This window comes from Hyla sarda, unplaced genomic scaffold (genome assembly GCF_029499605.1).
Source record: "Hyla sarda isolate aHylSar1 unplaced genomic scaffold, aHylSar1.hap1 scaffold_3458, whole genome shotgun sequence".
NCBI classification, from domain to species: domain Eukaryota; kingdom Metazoa; phylum Chordata; class Amphibia; order Anura; family Hylidae; genus Hyla; species Hyla sarda.
Genome location: NW_026610217.1, coordinates 1 through 13,591, shown reverse-complemented (window position 1 = coordinate 13,591; position 13,591 = coordinate 1). Strand labels below are relative to the sequence as shown.

The window sequence follows — 13,591 nt, the reverse complement described above, 5'->3', positions numbered from 1 at the left end:
AGGCCATTTAGTCAGCAGCAGCAGAAGTCCTGTGCCTGGACGCTCCAACAGGGGCCAGACACAAGCAGAAGCAGAAGCAGCAGAAGCAGCAGCAGCACCACCTTTTGTTTATTGGCTGCAGCAGCAGCAAGGCCCACAGGGCTGGCTAGCTGGCTAGCCAGCAAGCAGGTAGCAATGAAAGTAGGAATCTTTCTTTTTAACCCTGTAAGGGGGTGGTGCACTGTACCCGAAGATACTGCCATATCGGGTCAATGCATAGGGCGACGGAAGCAAGCTTCGAAATCGGCCCCCGTTCTCAAAAATCCATTTAATATATGGTCCCCAGATAGGGGACGTATCAGATATTAAACTGATAAGAACAGATACTACACTTGATCTTAGCCAAAAGGCCGAGAAGCGATAACCGTGAAAGGGGCGGGCCCAACAAGGTCCCCTTCATGGGCACTATCACTGCTTGCTGTCAGGGAGGCTGCCAGACAATTTTCCATGCACACTCTGGGCTGGGGGGCAGTCAACCACCAGTACACACAGCAGAACCTAAACCCATACCATTATTGCTAAGCAGCAAGACAGGGGCCCATTGCACTCCCACGGGGCCTTTTTAAATGCAATCCATAACCCGGATTTGCCAGGAACCCTTCTTACTCCTCCTACTTGCATGTGACACTGGGCTTAGGATCTGCATAGGAAACACACACACAAGCACACACCTACCTTTGTTGCCTGCAGATGCCTCCTTGGCTGTCCCCAAACGGTATCAAACCAACACCCACGGGAAGCTGTAAGCATAGAGGACATGCCTGCACCCCATTGGACTTACCTGTGTGGGTTAAATCCGGGTTATTTGACAACCTATGGCGGTGATGGTTCTGCTCAGGCAGAGCAGTGCTGATGCTCCTCATAAAGCTGTCGCTGCTGTGAAGGTTCTAGGTGACATCACAAATCCCTTTGGTTACATACACAACAAAGCTGGGTTGTTGTTGTTTACACTCTGCAAGGCCTGTGGAAGTGAGTGACATCATAGCACTGTAGTTCTGAGGGTTCAAGATGGATGCAACAATCTCCTGTTGCTTCTATGAAGGCCGTAATAGACGACATCACCAAACAGCTCCATAGTCACATACACAGCAAAGGAGAGATGTTGTTTACACCTAGTGATGTCAGTGGTATTGAGTGACATCACAGCACAGTGCTAAGGCTCCTGGGCCTGGACACAGCAGCGGCTGCAATATCTCAACGGAGAATACGTTTATATCTATGTGTGTGTGTGCGCATATATATATATATATATATATATATATATATATATATATATATTTCTCCGCCGAAATCACTTTTAAACCCATTTCCACCTTTTTTTCCCTTCTCTTCCTCTTACTTTTTTTTCACGTTTTTTTACGTTTTTCTCCTTTTCGCCTCTTTTCTGGGCGTATTATTCTTCTTTTTCTTCTTTTTTTTCGTCTAATGCATACCCCATCAGTGCAGCAATGCTTATTCAATACCGCCAGCAGATGGAGACACTGGGGGATAATTTTCTAAGGATTTATACTGATTTTTCCTGTCTGAATTTGTCGCACAGAAAGTTGCAGGCCAAATATGTGTGACATTTCTGCGACTTTAGCTTCTAGAGCATTTTTACAACATTATACATAGGTGCTGAATACATAAAAAGCGACTGTTCAGCGACAGACAAGTCGCATCGGCTGAAAGTAGGCCAGAATGTCAGTCCATGTTGGAGCAGGTTTAGATACAGTCTAAAGCATAGATCTCAAAGTCTGTGCACAGAATTTAGCAAGGGCCTCGCACCTTCTGATGCATCAGGTAGGTGCACAATAGCATAGCCTAACCCTCTGTACTTTGGTCTATATTGATGCGGGACATAGACAGCCAGCTGATGACCAATCCATTAGTGCAATGGATGGCTGGAAGCATTTGTCTTTGCCTTTGCAATACCACAGAAGCAATGCATGGTCAATGTACAGCAATGACACACGTGTGTGAACAGCCAGGAGACCCCCCCCCCCCCCATGTTATGTTACATAGTTACATAGTTAGTACGGTCGAAAAAAGACATATGTCCATCACGTTCAACCAGGGAATTAAGGGGTAGGGGTGTGGCGCGATATTGGGGAAGGGATGAGATTTTATATTTCTTCATAAGCATTAATCTTATTTTGTCAATTAGGAACATTCAGCACCCACCCGCTATCAAGGCAGCTGCCTATCATGTCATGCCCTACCTGCACAGGTGTGCTGGCTACTCAAATGATCCAATTAAGGAGGCCATTTAGTCAGCAGCAGCAGAAGTCCTGTGCCTGGACGCTCCAACAGGGGCCAGACACAAGCAGAAGCAGAAGCAGCAGAAGCAGCAGCAGCACCACCTTTTGTTTATTGGCTGCAGCAGCAGCAAGGCCCACAGGGCTGGCTAGCTGGCTAGCCAGCAAGCAGGTAGCAATGAAAGTAGGAATCTTTCTTTTTAACCCTGTAAGGGGGTGGTGCACTGTACCCGAAGATACTGCCATATCGGGTCAATGCATAGGGCGACGGAAGCAAGCTTCGAAATCGGCCCCCGTTCTCAAAAATCCATTTAATATATGGTCCCCAGATAGGGGACGTATCAGATATTAAACTGATAAGAACAGATACTACACTTGATCTTAGCCAAAAGGCCGAGAAGCGATAACCGTGAAAGGGGCGGGCCCAACAAGGTCCCCTTCATGGGCACTATCACTGCTTGCTGTCAGGGAGGCTGCCAGACAATTTTCCATGCACACTCTGGGCTGGGGGGCAGTCAACCACCAGTACACACAGCAGAACCTAAACCCATACCATTATTGCTAAGCAGCAAGACAGGGGCCCATTGCACTCCCACGGGGCCTTTTTAAATGCAATCCATAACCCGGATTTGCCAGGAACCCTTCTTACTCCTCCTACTTGCATGTGACACTGGGCTTAGGATCTGCATAGGAAACACACACACAAGCACACACCTACCTTTGTTGCCTGCAGATGCCTCCTTGGCTGTCCCCAAACGGTATCAAACCAACACCCACGGGAAGCTGTAAGCATAGAGGACATGCCTGCACCCCATTGGACTTACCTGTGTGGGTTAAATCCGGGTTATTTGACAACCTATGGCGGTGATGGTTCTGCTCAGGCAGAGCAGTGCTGATGCTCCTCATAAAGCTGTCGCTGCTGTGAAGGTTCTAGGTGACATCACAAATCCCTTTGGTTACATACACAACAAAGCTGGGTTGTTGTTGTTTACACTCTGCAAGGCCTGTGGAAGTGAGTGACATCATAGCACTGTAGTTCTGAGGGTTCAAGATGGATGCAACAATCTCCTGTTGCTTCTATGAAGGCCGTAATAGACGACATCACCAAACAGCTCCATAGTCACATACACAGCAAAGGAGAGATGTTGTTTACACCTAGTGATGTCAGTGGTATTGAGTGACATCACAGCACAGTGCTAAGGCTCCTGGGCCTGGACACAGCAGCGGCTGCAATATCTCAACGGAGAATACGTTTATATCTATGTGTGTGTGTGCGCATATATATATATATATATATATATATATATATATATATATATATATTTCTCCGCCGAAATCACTTTTAAACCCATTTCCACCTTTTTTTCCCTTCTCTTCCTCTTACTTTTTTTTCACGTTTTTTTACGTTTTTCTCCTTTTCGCCTCTTTTCTGGGCGTATTATTCTTCTTTTTCTTCTTTTTTTTCGTCTAATGCATACCCCATCAGTGCAGCAATGCTTATTCAATACCGCCAGCAGATGGAGACACTGGGGGATAATTTTCTAAGGATTTATACTGATTTTTCCTGTCTGAATTTGTCGCACAGAAAGTTGCAGGCCAAATATGTGTGACATTTCTGCGACTTTAGCTTCTAGAGCATTTTTACAACATTATACATAGGTGCTGAATACATAAAAAGCGACTGTTCAGCGACAGACAAGTCGCATCGGCTGAAAGTAGGCCAGAATGTCAGTCCATGTTGGAGCAGGTTTAGATACAGTCTAAAGCATAGATCTCAAAGTCTGTGCACAGAATTTAGCAAGGGCCTCGCACCTTCTGATGCATCAGGTAGGTGCACAATAGCATAGCCTAACCCTCTGTACTTTGGTCTATATTGATGCGGGACATAGACAGCCAGCTGATGACCAATCCATTAGTGCAATGGATGGCTGGAAGCATTTGTCTTTGCCTTTGCAATACCACAGAAGCAATGCATGGTCAATGTACAGCAATGACACACCTGTGTGAACAGCCAGGAGACCCCCCCCCCCCCCATGTTATGTTACATAGTTACATAGTTAGTACGGTCGAAAAAAGACATATGTCCATCACGTTCAACCAGGGAATTAAGGGGTAGGGGTGTGGCGCGATATTGGGGAAGGGATGAGATTTTATATTTCTTCATAAGCATTAATCTTATTTTGTCAATTAGGAACATTCAGCACCCACCCGCTATCAAGGCAGCTGCCTATCATGTCATGCCCTACCTGCACAGGTGTGCTGGCTACTCAAATGATCCAATTAAGGAGGCCATTTAGTCAGCAGCAGCAGAAGTCCTGTGCCTGGACGCTCCAACAGGGGCCAGACACAAGCAGAAGCAGAAGCAGCAGAAGCAGCAGCAGCACCACCTTTTGTTTATTGGCTGCAGCAGCAGCAAGGCCCACAGGGCTGGCTAGCTGGCTAGCCAGCAAGCAGGTAGCAATGAAAGTAGGAATCTTTCTTTTTAACCCTGTAAGGGGGTGGTGCACTGTACCCGAAGATACTGCCATATCGGGTCAATGCATAGGGCGACGGAAGCAAGCTTCGAAATCGGCCCCCGTTCTCAAAAATCCATTTAATATATGGTCCCCAGATAGGGGACGTATCAGATATTAAACTGATAAGAACAGATACTACACTTGATCTTAGCCAAAAGGCCGAGAAGCGATAACCGTGAAAGGGGCGGGCCCAACAAGGTCCCCTTCATGGGCACTATCACTGCTTGCTGTCAGGGAGGCTGCCAGACAATTTTCCATGCACACTCTGGGCTGGGGGGCAGTCAACCACCAGTACACACAGCAGAACCTAAACCCATACCATTATTGCTAAGCAGCAAGACAGGGGCCCATTGCACTCCCACGGGGCCTTTTTAAATGCAATCCATAACCCGGATTTGCCAGGAACCCTTCTTACTCCTCCTACTTGCATGTGACACTGGGCTTAGGATCTGCATAGGAAACACACACACAAGCACACACCTACCTTTGTTGCCTGCAGATGCCTCCTTGGCTGTCCCCAAACGGTATCAAACCAACACCCACGGGAAGCTGTAAGCATAGAGGACATGCCTGCACCCCATTGGACTTACCTGTGTGGGTTAAATCCGGGTTATTTGACAACCTATGGCGGTGATGGTTCTGCTCAGGCAGAGCAGTGCTGATGCTCCTCATAAAGCTGTCGCTGCTGTGAAGGTTCTAGGTGACATCACAAATCCCTTTGGTTACATACACAACAAAGCTGGGTTGTTGTTGTTTACACTCTGCAAGGCCTGTGGAAGTGAGTGACATCATAGCACTGTAGTTCTGAGGGTTCAAGATGGATGCAACAATCTCCTGTTGCTTCTATGAAGGCCGTAATAGACGACATCACCAAACAGCTCCATAGTCACATACACAGCAAAGGAGAGATGTTGTTTACACCTAGTGATGTCAGTGGTATTGAGTGACATCACAGCACAGTGCTAAGGCTCCTGGGCCTGGACACAGCAGCGGCTGCAATATCTCAACGGAGAATACGTTTATATCTATGTGTGTGTGTGCGCATATATATATATATATATATATATATATATATATATATATATATTTCTCCGCCGAAATCACTTTTAAACCCATTTCCACCTTTTTTTCCCTTCTCTTCCTCTTACTTTTTTTTCACGTTTTTTTACGTTTTTCTCCTTTTCGCCTCTTTTCTGGGCGTATTATTCTTCTTTTTCTTCTTTTTTTTCGTCTAATGCATACCCCATCAGTGCAGCAATGCTTATTCAATACCGCCAGCAGATGGAGACACTGGGGGATAATTTTCTAAGGATTTATACTGATTTTTCCTGTCTGAATTTGTCGCACAGAAAGTTGCAGGCCAAATATGTGTGACATTTCTGCGACTTTAGCTTCTAGAGCATTTTTACAACATTATACATAGGTGCTGAATACATAAAAAGCGACTGTTCAGCGACAGACAAGTCGCATCGGCTGAAAGTAGGCCAGAATGTCAGTCCATGTTGGAGCAGGTTTAGATACAGTCTAAAGCATAGATCTCAAAGTCTGTGCACAGAATTTAGCAAGGGCCTCGCACCTTCTGATGCATCAGGTAGGTGCACAATAGCATAGCCTAACCCTCTGTACTTTGGTCTATATTGATGCGGGACATAGACAGCCAGCTGATGACCAATCCATTAGTGCAATGGATGGCTGGAAGCATTTGTCTTTGCCTTTGCAATACCACAGAAGCAATGCATGGTCAATGTACAGCAATGACACACCTGTGTGAACAGCCAGGAGACCCCCCCCCCCCCATGTTATGTTACATAGTTACATAGTTAGTACGGTCGAAAAAAGACATATGTCCATCACGTTCAACCAGGGAATTAAGGGGTAGGGGTGTGGCGCGATATTGGGGAAGGGATGAGATTTTATATTTCTTCATAAGCATTAATCTTATTTTGTCAATTAGGAACATTCAGCACCCACCCGCTATCAAGGCAGCTGCCTATCATGTCATGCCCTACCTGCACAGGTGTGCTGGCTACTCAAATGATCCAATTAAGGAGGCCATTTAGTCAGCAGCAGCAGAAGTCCTGTGCCTGGACGCTCCAACAGGGGCCAGACACAAGCAGAAGCAGAAGCAGCAGAAGCAGCAGCAGCACCACCTTTTGTTTATTGGCTGCAGCAGCAGCAAGGCCCACAGGGCTGGCTAGCTGGCTAGCCAGCAAGCAGGTAGCAATGAAAGTAGGAATCTTTCTTTTTAACCCTGTAAGGGGGTGGTGCACTGTACCCGAAGATACTGCCATATCGGGTCAATGCATAGGGCGACGGAAGCAAGCTTCGAAATCGGCCCCCGTTCTCAAAAATCCATTTAATATATGGTCCCCAGATAGGGGACGTATCAGATATTAAACTGATAAGAACAGATACTACACTTGATCTTAGCCAAAAGGCCGAGAAGCGATAACCGTGAAAGGGGCGGGCCCAACAAGGTCCCCTTCATGGGCACTATCACTGCTTGCTGTCAGGGAGGCTGCCAGACAATTTTCCATGCACACTCTGGGCTGGGGGGCAGTCAACCACCAGTACACACAGCAGAACCTAAACCCATACCATTATTGCTAAGCAGCAAGACAGGGGCCCATTGCACTCCCACGGGGCCTTTTTAAATGCAATCCATAACCCGGATTTGCCAGGAACCCTTCTTACTCCTCCTACTTGCATGTGACACTGGGCTTAGGATCTGCATAGGAAACACACACACAAGCACACACCTACCTTTGTTGCCTGCAGATGCCTCCTTGGCTGTCCCCAAACGGTATCAAACCAACACCCACGGGAAGCTGTAAGCATAGAGGACATGCCTGCACCCCATTGGACTTACCTGTGTGGGTTAAATCCGGGTTATTTGACAACCTATGGCGGTGATGGTTCTGCTCAGGCAGAGCAGTGCTGATGCTCCTCATAAAGCTGTCGCTGCTGTGAAGGTTCTAGGTGACATCACAAATCCCTTTGGTTACATACACAACAAAGCTGGGTTGTTGTTGTTTACACTCTGCAAGGCCTGTGGAAGTGAGTGACATCATAGCACTGTAGTTCTGAGGGTTCAAGATGGATGCAACAATCTCCTGTTGCTTCTATGAAGGCCGTAATAGACGACATCACCAAACAGCTCCATAGTCACATACACAGCAAAGGAGAGATGTTGTTTACACCTAGTGATGTCAGTGGTATTGAGTGACATCACAGCACAGTGCTAAGGCTCCTGGGCCTGGACACAGCAGCGGCTGCAATATCTCAACGGAGAATACGTTTATATCTATGTGTGTGTGTGCGCATATATATATATATATATATATATATATATATATATATATATATATATATATTTCTCCGCCGAAATCACTTTTAAACCCATTTCCACCTTTTTTTCCCTTCTCTTCCTCTTACTTTTTTTTCACGTTTTTTTACGTTTTTCTCCTTTTCGCCTCTTTTCTAGGCGTATTATTCTTCTTTTTCTTCTTTTTTTTCGTCTAATGCATACCCCATCAGTGCAGCAATGCTTATTCAATACCGCCAGCAGATGGAGACACTGGGGGATAATTTTCTAAGGATTTATACTGATTTTTCCTGTCTGAATTTGTCGCACAGAAAGTTGCAGGCCAAATATGTGTGACATTTCTGCGACTTTAGCTTCTAGAGCATTTTTACAACATTATACATAGGTGCTGAATACATAAAAAGCGACTGTTCAGCGACAGACAAGTCGCATCGGCTGAAAGTAGGCCAGAATGTCAGTCCATGTTGGAGCAGGTTTAGATACAGTCTAAAGCATAGATCTCAAAGTCTGTGCACAGAATTTAGCAAGGGCCTCGCACCTTCTGATGCATCAGGTAGGTGCACAATAGCATAGCCTAACCCTCTGTACTTTGGTCTATATTGATGCGGGACATAGACAGCCAGCTGATGACCAATCCATTAGTGCAATGGATGGCTGGAAGCATTTGTCTTTGCCTTTGCAATACCACAGAAGCAATGCATGGTCAATGTACAGCAATGACACACGTGTGTGAACAGCCAGGAGACCCCCCCCCCCCCCCATGTTATGTTACATAGTTACATAGTTAGTACGGTCGAAAAAAGACATATGTCCATCACGTTCAACCAGGGAATTAAGGGGTAGGGGTGTGGCGCGATATTGGGGAAGGGATGAGATTTTATATTTCTTCATAAGCATTAATCTTATTTTGTCAATTAGGAACATTCAGCACCCACCCGCTATCAAGGCAGCTGCCTATCATGTCATGCCCTACCTGCACAGGTGTGCTGGCTACTCAAATGATCCAATTAAGGAGGCCATTTAGTCAGCAGCAGCAGAAGTCCTGTGCCTGGACGCTCCAACAGGGGCCAGACACAAGCAGAAGCAGAAGCAGCAGAAGCAGCAGCAGCACCACCTTTTGTTTATTGGCTGCAGCAGCAGCAAGGCCCACAGGGCTGGCTAGCTGGCTAGCCAGCAAGCAGGTAGCAATGAAAGTAGGAATCTTTCTTTTTAACCCTGTAAGGGGGTGGTGCACTGTACCCGAAGATACTGCCATATCGGGTCAATGCATAGGGCGACGGAAGCAAGCTTCGAAATCGGCCCCCGTTCTCAAAAATCCATTTAATATATGGTCCCCAGATAGGGGACGTATCAGATATTAAACTGATAAGAACAGATACTACACTTGATCTTAGCCAAAAGGCCGAGAAGCGATAACCGTGAAAGGGGCGGGCCCAACAAGGTCCCCTTCATGGGCACTATCACTGCTTGCTGTCAGGGAGGCTGCCAGACAATTTTCCATGCACACTCTGGGCTGGGGGGCAGTCAACCACCAGTACACACAGCAGAACCTAAACCCATACCATTATTGCTAAGCAGCAAGACAGGGGCCCATTGCACTCCCACGGGGCCTTTTTAAATGCAATCCATAACCCGGATTTGCCAGGAACCCTTCTTACTCCTCCTACTTGCATGTGACACTGGGCTTAGGATCTGCATAGGAAACACACACACAAGCACACACCTACCTTTGTTGCCTGCAGATGCCTCCTTGGCTGTCCCCAAACGGTATCAAACCAACACCCACGGGAAGCTGTAAGCATAGAGGACATGCCTGCACCCCATTGGACTTACCTGTGTGGGTTAAATCCGGGTTATTTGACAACCTATGGCGGTGATGGTTCTGCTCAGGCAGAGCAGTGCTGATGCTCCTCATAAAGCTGTCGCTGCTGTGAAGGTTCTAGGTGACATCACAAATCCCTTTGGTTACATACACAACAAAGCTGGGTTGTTGTTGTTTACACTCTGCAAGGCCTGTGGAAGTGAGTGACATCATAGCACTGTAGTTCTGAGGGTTCAAGATGGATGCAACAATCTCCTGTTGCTTCTATGAAGGCCGTAATAGACGACATCACCAAACAGCTCCATAGTCACATACACAGCAAAGGAGAGATGTTGTTTACACCTAGTGATGTCAGTGGTATTGAGTGACATCACAGCACAGTGCTAAGGCTCCTGGGCCTGGACACAGCAGCGGCTGCAATATCTCAACGGAGAATACGTTTATATCTATGTGTGTGTGTGCGCATATATATATATATATATATATATATATATATATATATATATATTTCTCCGCCGAAATCACTTTTAAACCCATTTCCACCTTTTTTTCCCTTCTCTTCCTCTTACTTTTTTTTCACGTTTTTTTACGTTTTTCTCCTTTTCGCCTCTTTTCTGGGCGTATTATTCTTCTTTTTCTTCTTTTTTTTCGTCTAATGCATACCCCATCAGTGCAGCAATGCTTATTCAATACCGCCAGCAGATGGAGACACTGGGGGATAATTTTCTAAGGATTTATACTGATTTTTCCTGTCTGAATTTGTCGCACAGAAAGTTGCAGGCCAAATATGTGTGACATTTCTGCGACTTTAGCTTCTAGAGCATTTTTACAACATTATACATAGGTGCTGAATACATAAAAAGCGACTGTTCAGCGACAGACAAGTCGCATCGGCTGAAAGTAGGCCAGAATGTCAGTCCATGTTGGAGCAGGTTTAGATACAGTCTAAAGCATAGATCTCAAAGTCTGTGCACAGAATTTAGCAAGGGCCTCGCACCTTCTGATGCATCAGGTAGGTGCACAATAGCATAGCCTAACCCTCTGTACTTTGGTCTATATTGATGCGGGACATAGACAGCCAGCTGATGACCAATCCATTAGTGCAATGGATGGCTGGAAGCATTTGTCTTTGCCTTTGCAATACCACAGAAGCAATGCATGGTCAATGTACAGCAATGACACACCTGTGTGAACAGCCAGGAGACCCCCCCCCCCCCCATGTTATGTTACATAGTTACATAGTTAGTACGGTCGAAAAAAGACATATGTCCATCACGTTCAACCAGGGAATTAAGGGGTAGGGGTGTGGCGCGATATTGGGGAAGGGATGAGATTTTATATTTCTTCATAAGCATTAATCTTATTTTGTCAATTAGGAACATTCAGCACCCACCCGCTATCAAGGCAGCTGCCTATCATGTCATGCCCTACCTGCACAGGTGTGCTGGCTACTCAAATGATCCAATTAAGGAGGCCATTTAGTCAGCAGCAGCAGAAGTCCTGTGCCTGGACGCTCCAACAGGGGCCAGACACAAGCAGAAGCAGAAGCAGCAGAAGCAGCAGCAGCACCACCTTTTGTTTATTGGCTGCAGCAGCAGCAAGGCCCACAGGGCTGGCTAGCTGGCTAGCCAGCAAGCAGGTAGCAATGAAAGTAGGAATCTTTCTTTTTAACCCTGTAAGGGGGTGGTGCACTGTACCCGAAGATACTGCCATATCGGGTCAATGCATAGGGCGACGGAAGCAAGCTTCGAAATCGGCCCCCGTTCTCAAAAATCCATTTAATATATGGTCCCCAGATAGGGGACGTATCAGATATTAAACTGATAAGAACAGATACTACACTTGATCTTAGCCAAAAGGCCGAGAAGCGATAACCGTGAAAGGGGCGGGCCCAACAAGGTCCCCTTCATGGGCACTATCACTGCTTGCTGTCAGGGAGGCTGCCAGACAATTTTCCATGCACACTCTGGGCTGGGGGGCAGTCAACCACCAGTACACACAGCAGAACCTAAACCCATACCATTATTGCTAAGCAGCAAGACAGGGGCCCATTGCACTCCCACGGGGCCTTTTTAAATGCAATCCATAACCCGGATTTGCCAGGAACCCTTCTTACTCCTCCTACTTGCATGTGACACTGGGCTTAGGATCTGCATAGGAAACACACACACAAGCACACACCTACCTTTGTTGCCTGCAGATGCCTCCTTGGCTGTCCCCAAACGGTATCAAACCAACACCCACGGGAAGCTGTAAGCATAGAGGACATGCCTGCACCCCATTGGACTTACCTGTGTGGGTTAAATCCGGGTTATTTGACAACCTATGGCGGTGATGGTTCTGCTCAGGCAGAGCAGTGCTGATGCTCCTCATAAAGCTGTCGCTGCTGTGAAGGTTCTAGGTGACATCACAAATCCCTTTGGTTACATACACAACAAAGCTGGGTTGTTGTTGTTTACACTCTGCAAGGCCTGTGGAAGTGAGTGACATCATAGCACTGTAGTTCTGAGGGTTCAAGATGGATGCAACAATCTCCTGTTGCTTCTATGAAGGCCGTAATAGACGACATCACCAAACAGCTCCATAGTCACATACACAGCAAAGGAGAGATGTTGTTTACACCTAGTGATGTCAGTGGTATTGAGTGACATCACAGCACAGTGCTAAGGCTCCTGGGCCTGGACACAGCAGCGGCTGCAATATCTCAACGGAGAATACGTTTATATCTATGTGTGTGTGTGCGCATATATATATATATATATATATATATATATATATATATATATATATTTCTCCGCCGAAATCACTTTTAAACCCATTTCCACCTTTTTTTCCCTTCTCTTCCTCTTACTTTTTTTTCACGTTTTTTTACGTTTTTCTCCTTTTCGCCTCTTTTCTGGGCGTATTATTCTTCTTTTTCTTCTTTTTTTTCGTCTAATGCATACCCCATCAGTGCAGCAATGCTTATTCAATACCGCCAGCAGATGGAGACACTGGGGGATAATTTTCTAAGGATTTATACTGATTTTTCCTGTCTGAATTTGTCGCACAGAAAGTTGCAGGCCAAATATGTGTGACATTTCTGCGACTTTAGCTTCTAGAGCATTTTTACAACATTATACATAGGTGCTGAATACATAAAAAGCGACTGTTCAGCGACAGACAAGTCGCATCGGCTGAAAGTAGGCCAGAATGTCAGTCCATGTTGGAGCAGGTTTAGATACAGTCTAAAGCATAGATCTCAAAGTCTGTGCACAGAATTTAGCAAGGGCCTCGCACCTTCTGATGCATCAGGTAGGTGCACAATAGCATAGCCTAACCCTCTGTACTTTGGTCTATATTGATGCGGGACATAGACAGCCAGCTGATGACCAATCCATTAGTGCAATGGATGGCTGGAAGCATTTGTCTTTGCCTTTGCAATACCACAGAAGCAATGCATGGTCAATGTACAGCAATGACACACCTGTGTGAACAGCCAGGAGACCCCCCCCCCCCATGTTATGTTACATAGTTACATAGTTAGTACGGTCGAAAAAAGACATATGTCCATCACGTTCAACCAGGGAATTAAGGGGTAGGGGTGTGGCGCGATATTGGGGAAGGGATGAGATTTTATATTTCTTCATAAGCATTAATCTTATTTTGTCAA

At 46.1% G+C, this 13,591-nt stretch overlaps 6 non-coding genes across 6 annotated transcripts; all 6 read right to left on the bottom strand.

Annotated features, from left to right (window-relative positions):
* Positions 1-210: 210 nt before the first annotated feature.
* LOC130331029 (U2 spliceosomal RNA) lies at positions 211-401 on the bottom strand. Its single transcript, XR_008874002.1, has one exon. It is a non-coding gene; the product is annotated as a U2 spliceosomal RNA (small nuclear RNA).
* A 2,089-nt stretch (positions 402-2,490) lies between these two features.
* Positions 2,491-2,681, bottom strand: LOC130331034 (U2 spliceosomal RNA). The gene has a single exon (XR_008874007.1). It is a non-coding gene; the product is annotated as a U2 spliceosomal RNA (small nuclear RNA).
* A 2,091-nt stretch (positions 2,682-4,772) lies between these two features.
* Positions 4,773-4,963, bottom strand: LOC130331033 (U2 spliceosomal RNA). Its single transcript, XR_008874006.1, has one exon. It is a non-coding gene; the product is annotated as a U2 spliceosomal RNA (small nuclear RNA).
* A 2,088-nt stretch (positions 4,964-7,051) lies between these two features.
* On the bottom strand, positions 7,052-7,242 carry LOC130331032 (U2 spliceosomal RNA). Its single transcript, XR_008874005.1, has one exon. It is a non-coding gene; the product is annotated as a U2 spliceosomal RNA (small nuclear RNA).
* Positions 7,243-9,340: 2,098 nt separating this feature from the next.
* LOC130331031 (U2 spliceosomal RNA) lies at positions 9,341-9,531 on the bottom strand. Its single transcript, XR_008874004.1, has one exon. It is a non-coding gene; the product is annotated as a U2 spliceosomal RNA (small nuclear RNA).
* A 2,089-nt stretch (positions 9,532-11,620) lies between these two features.
* Positions 11,621-11,811, bottom strand: LOC130331027 (U2 spliceosomal RNA). Its single transcript, XR_008874001.1, has one exon. It is a non-coding gene; the product is annotated as a U2 spliceosomal RNA (small nuclear RNA).
* Between the last annotated feature and the right edge of the window lie 1,780 nt (positions 11,812-13,591).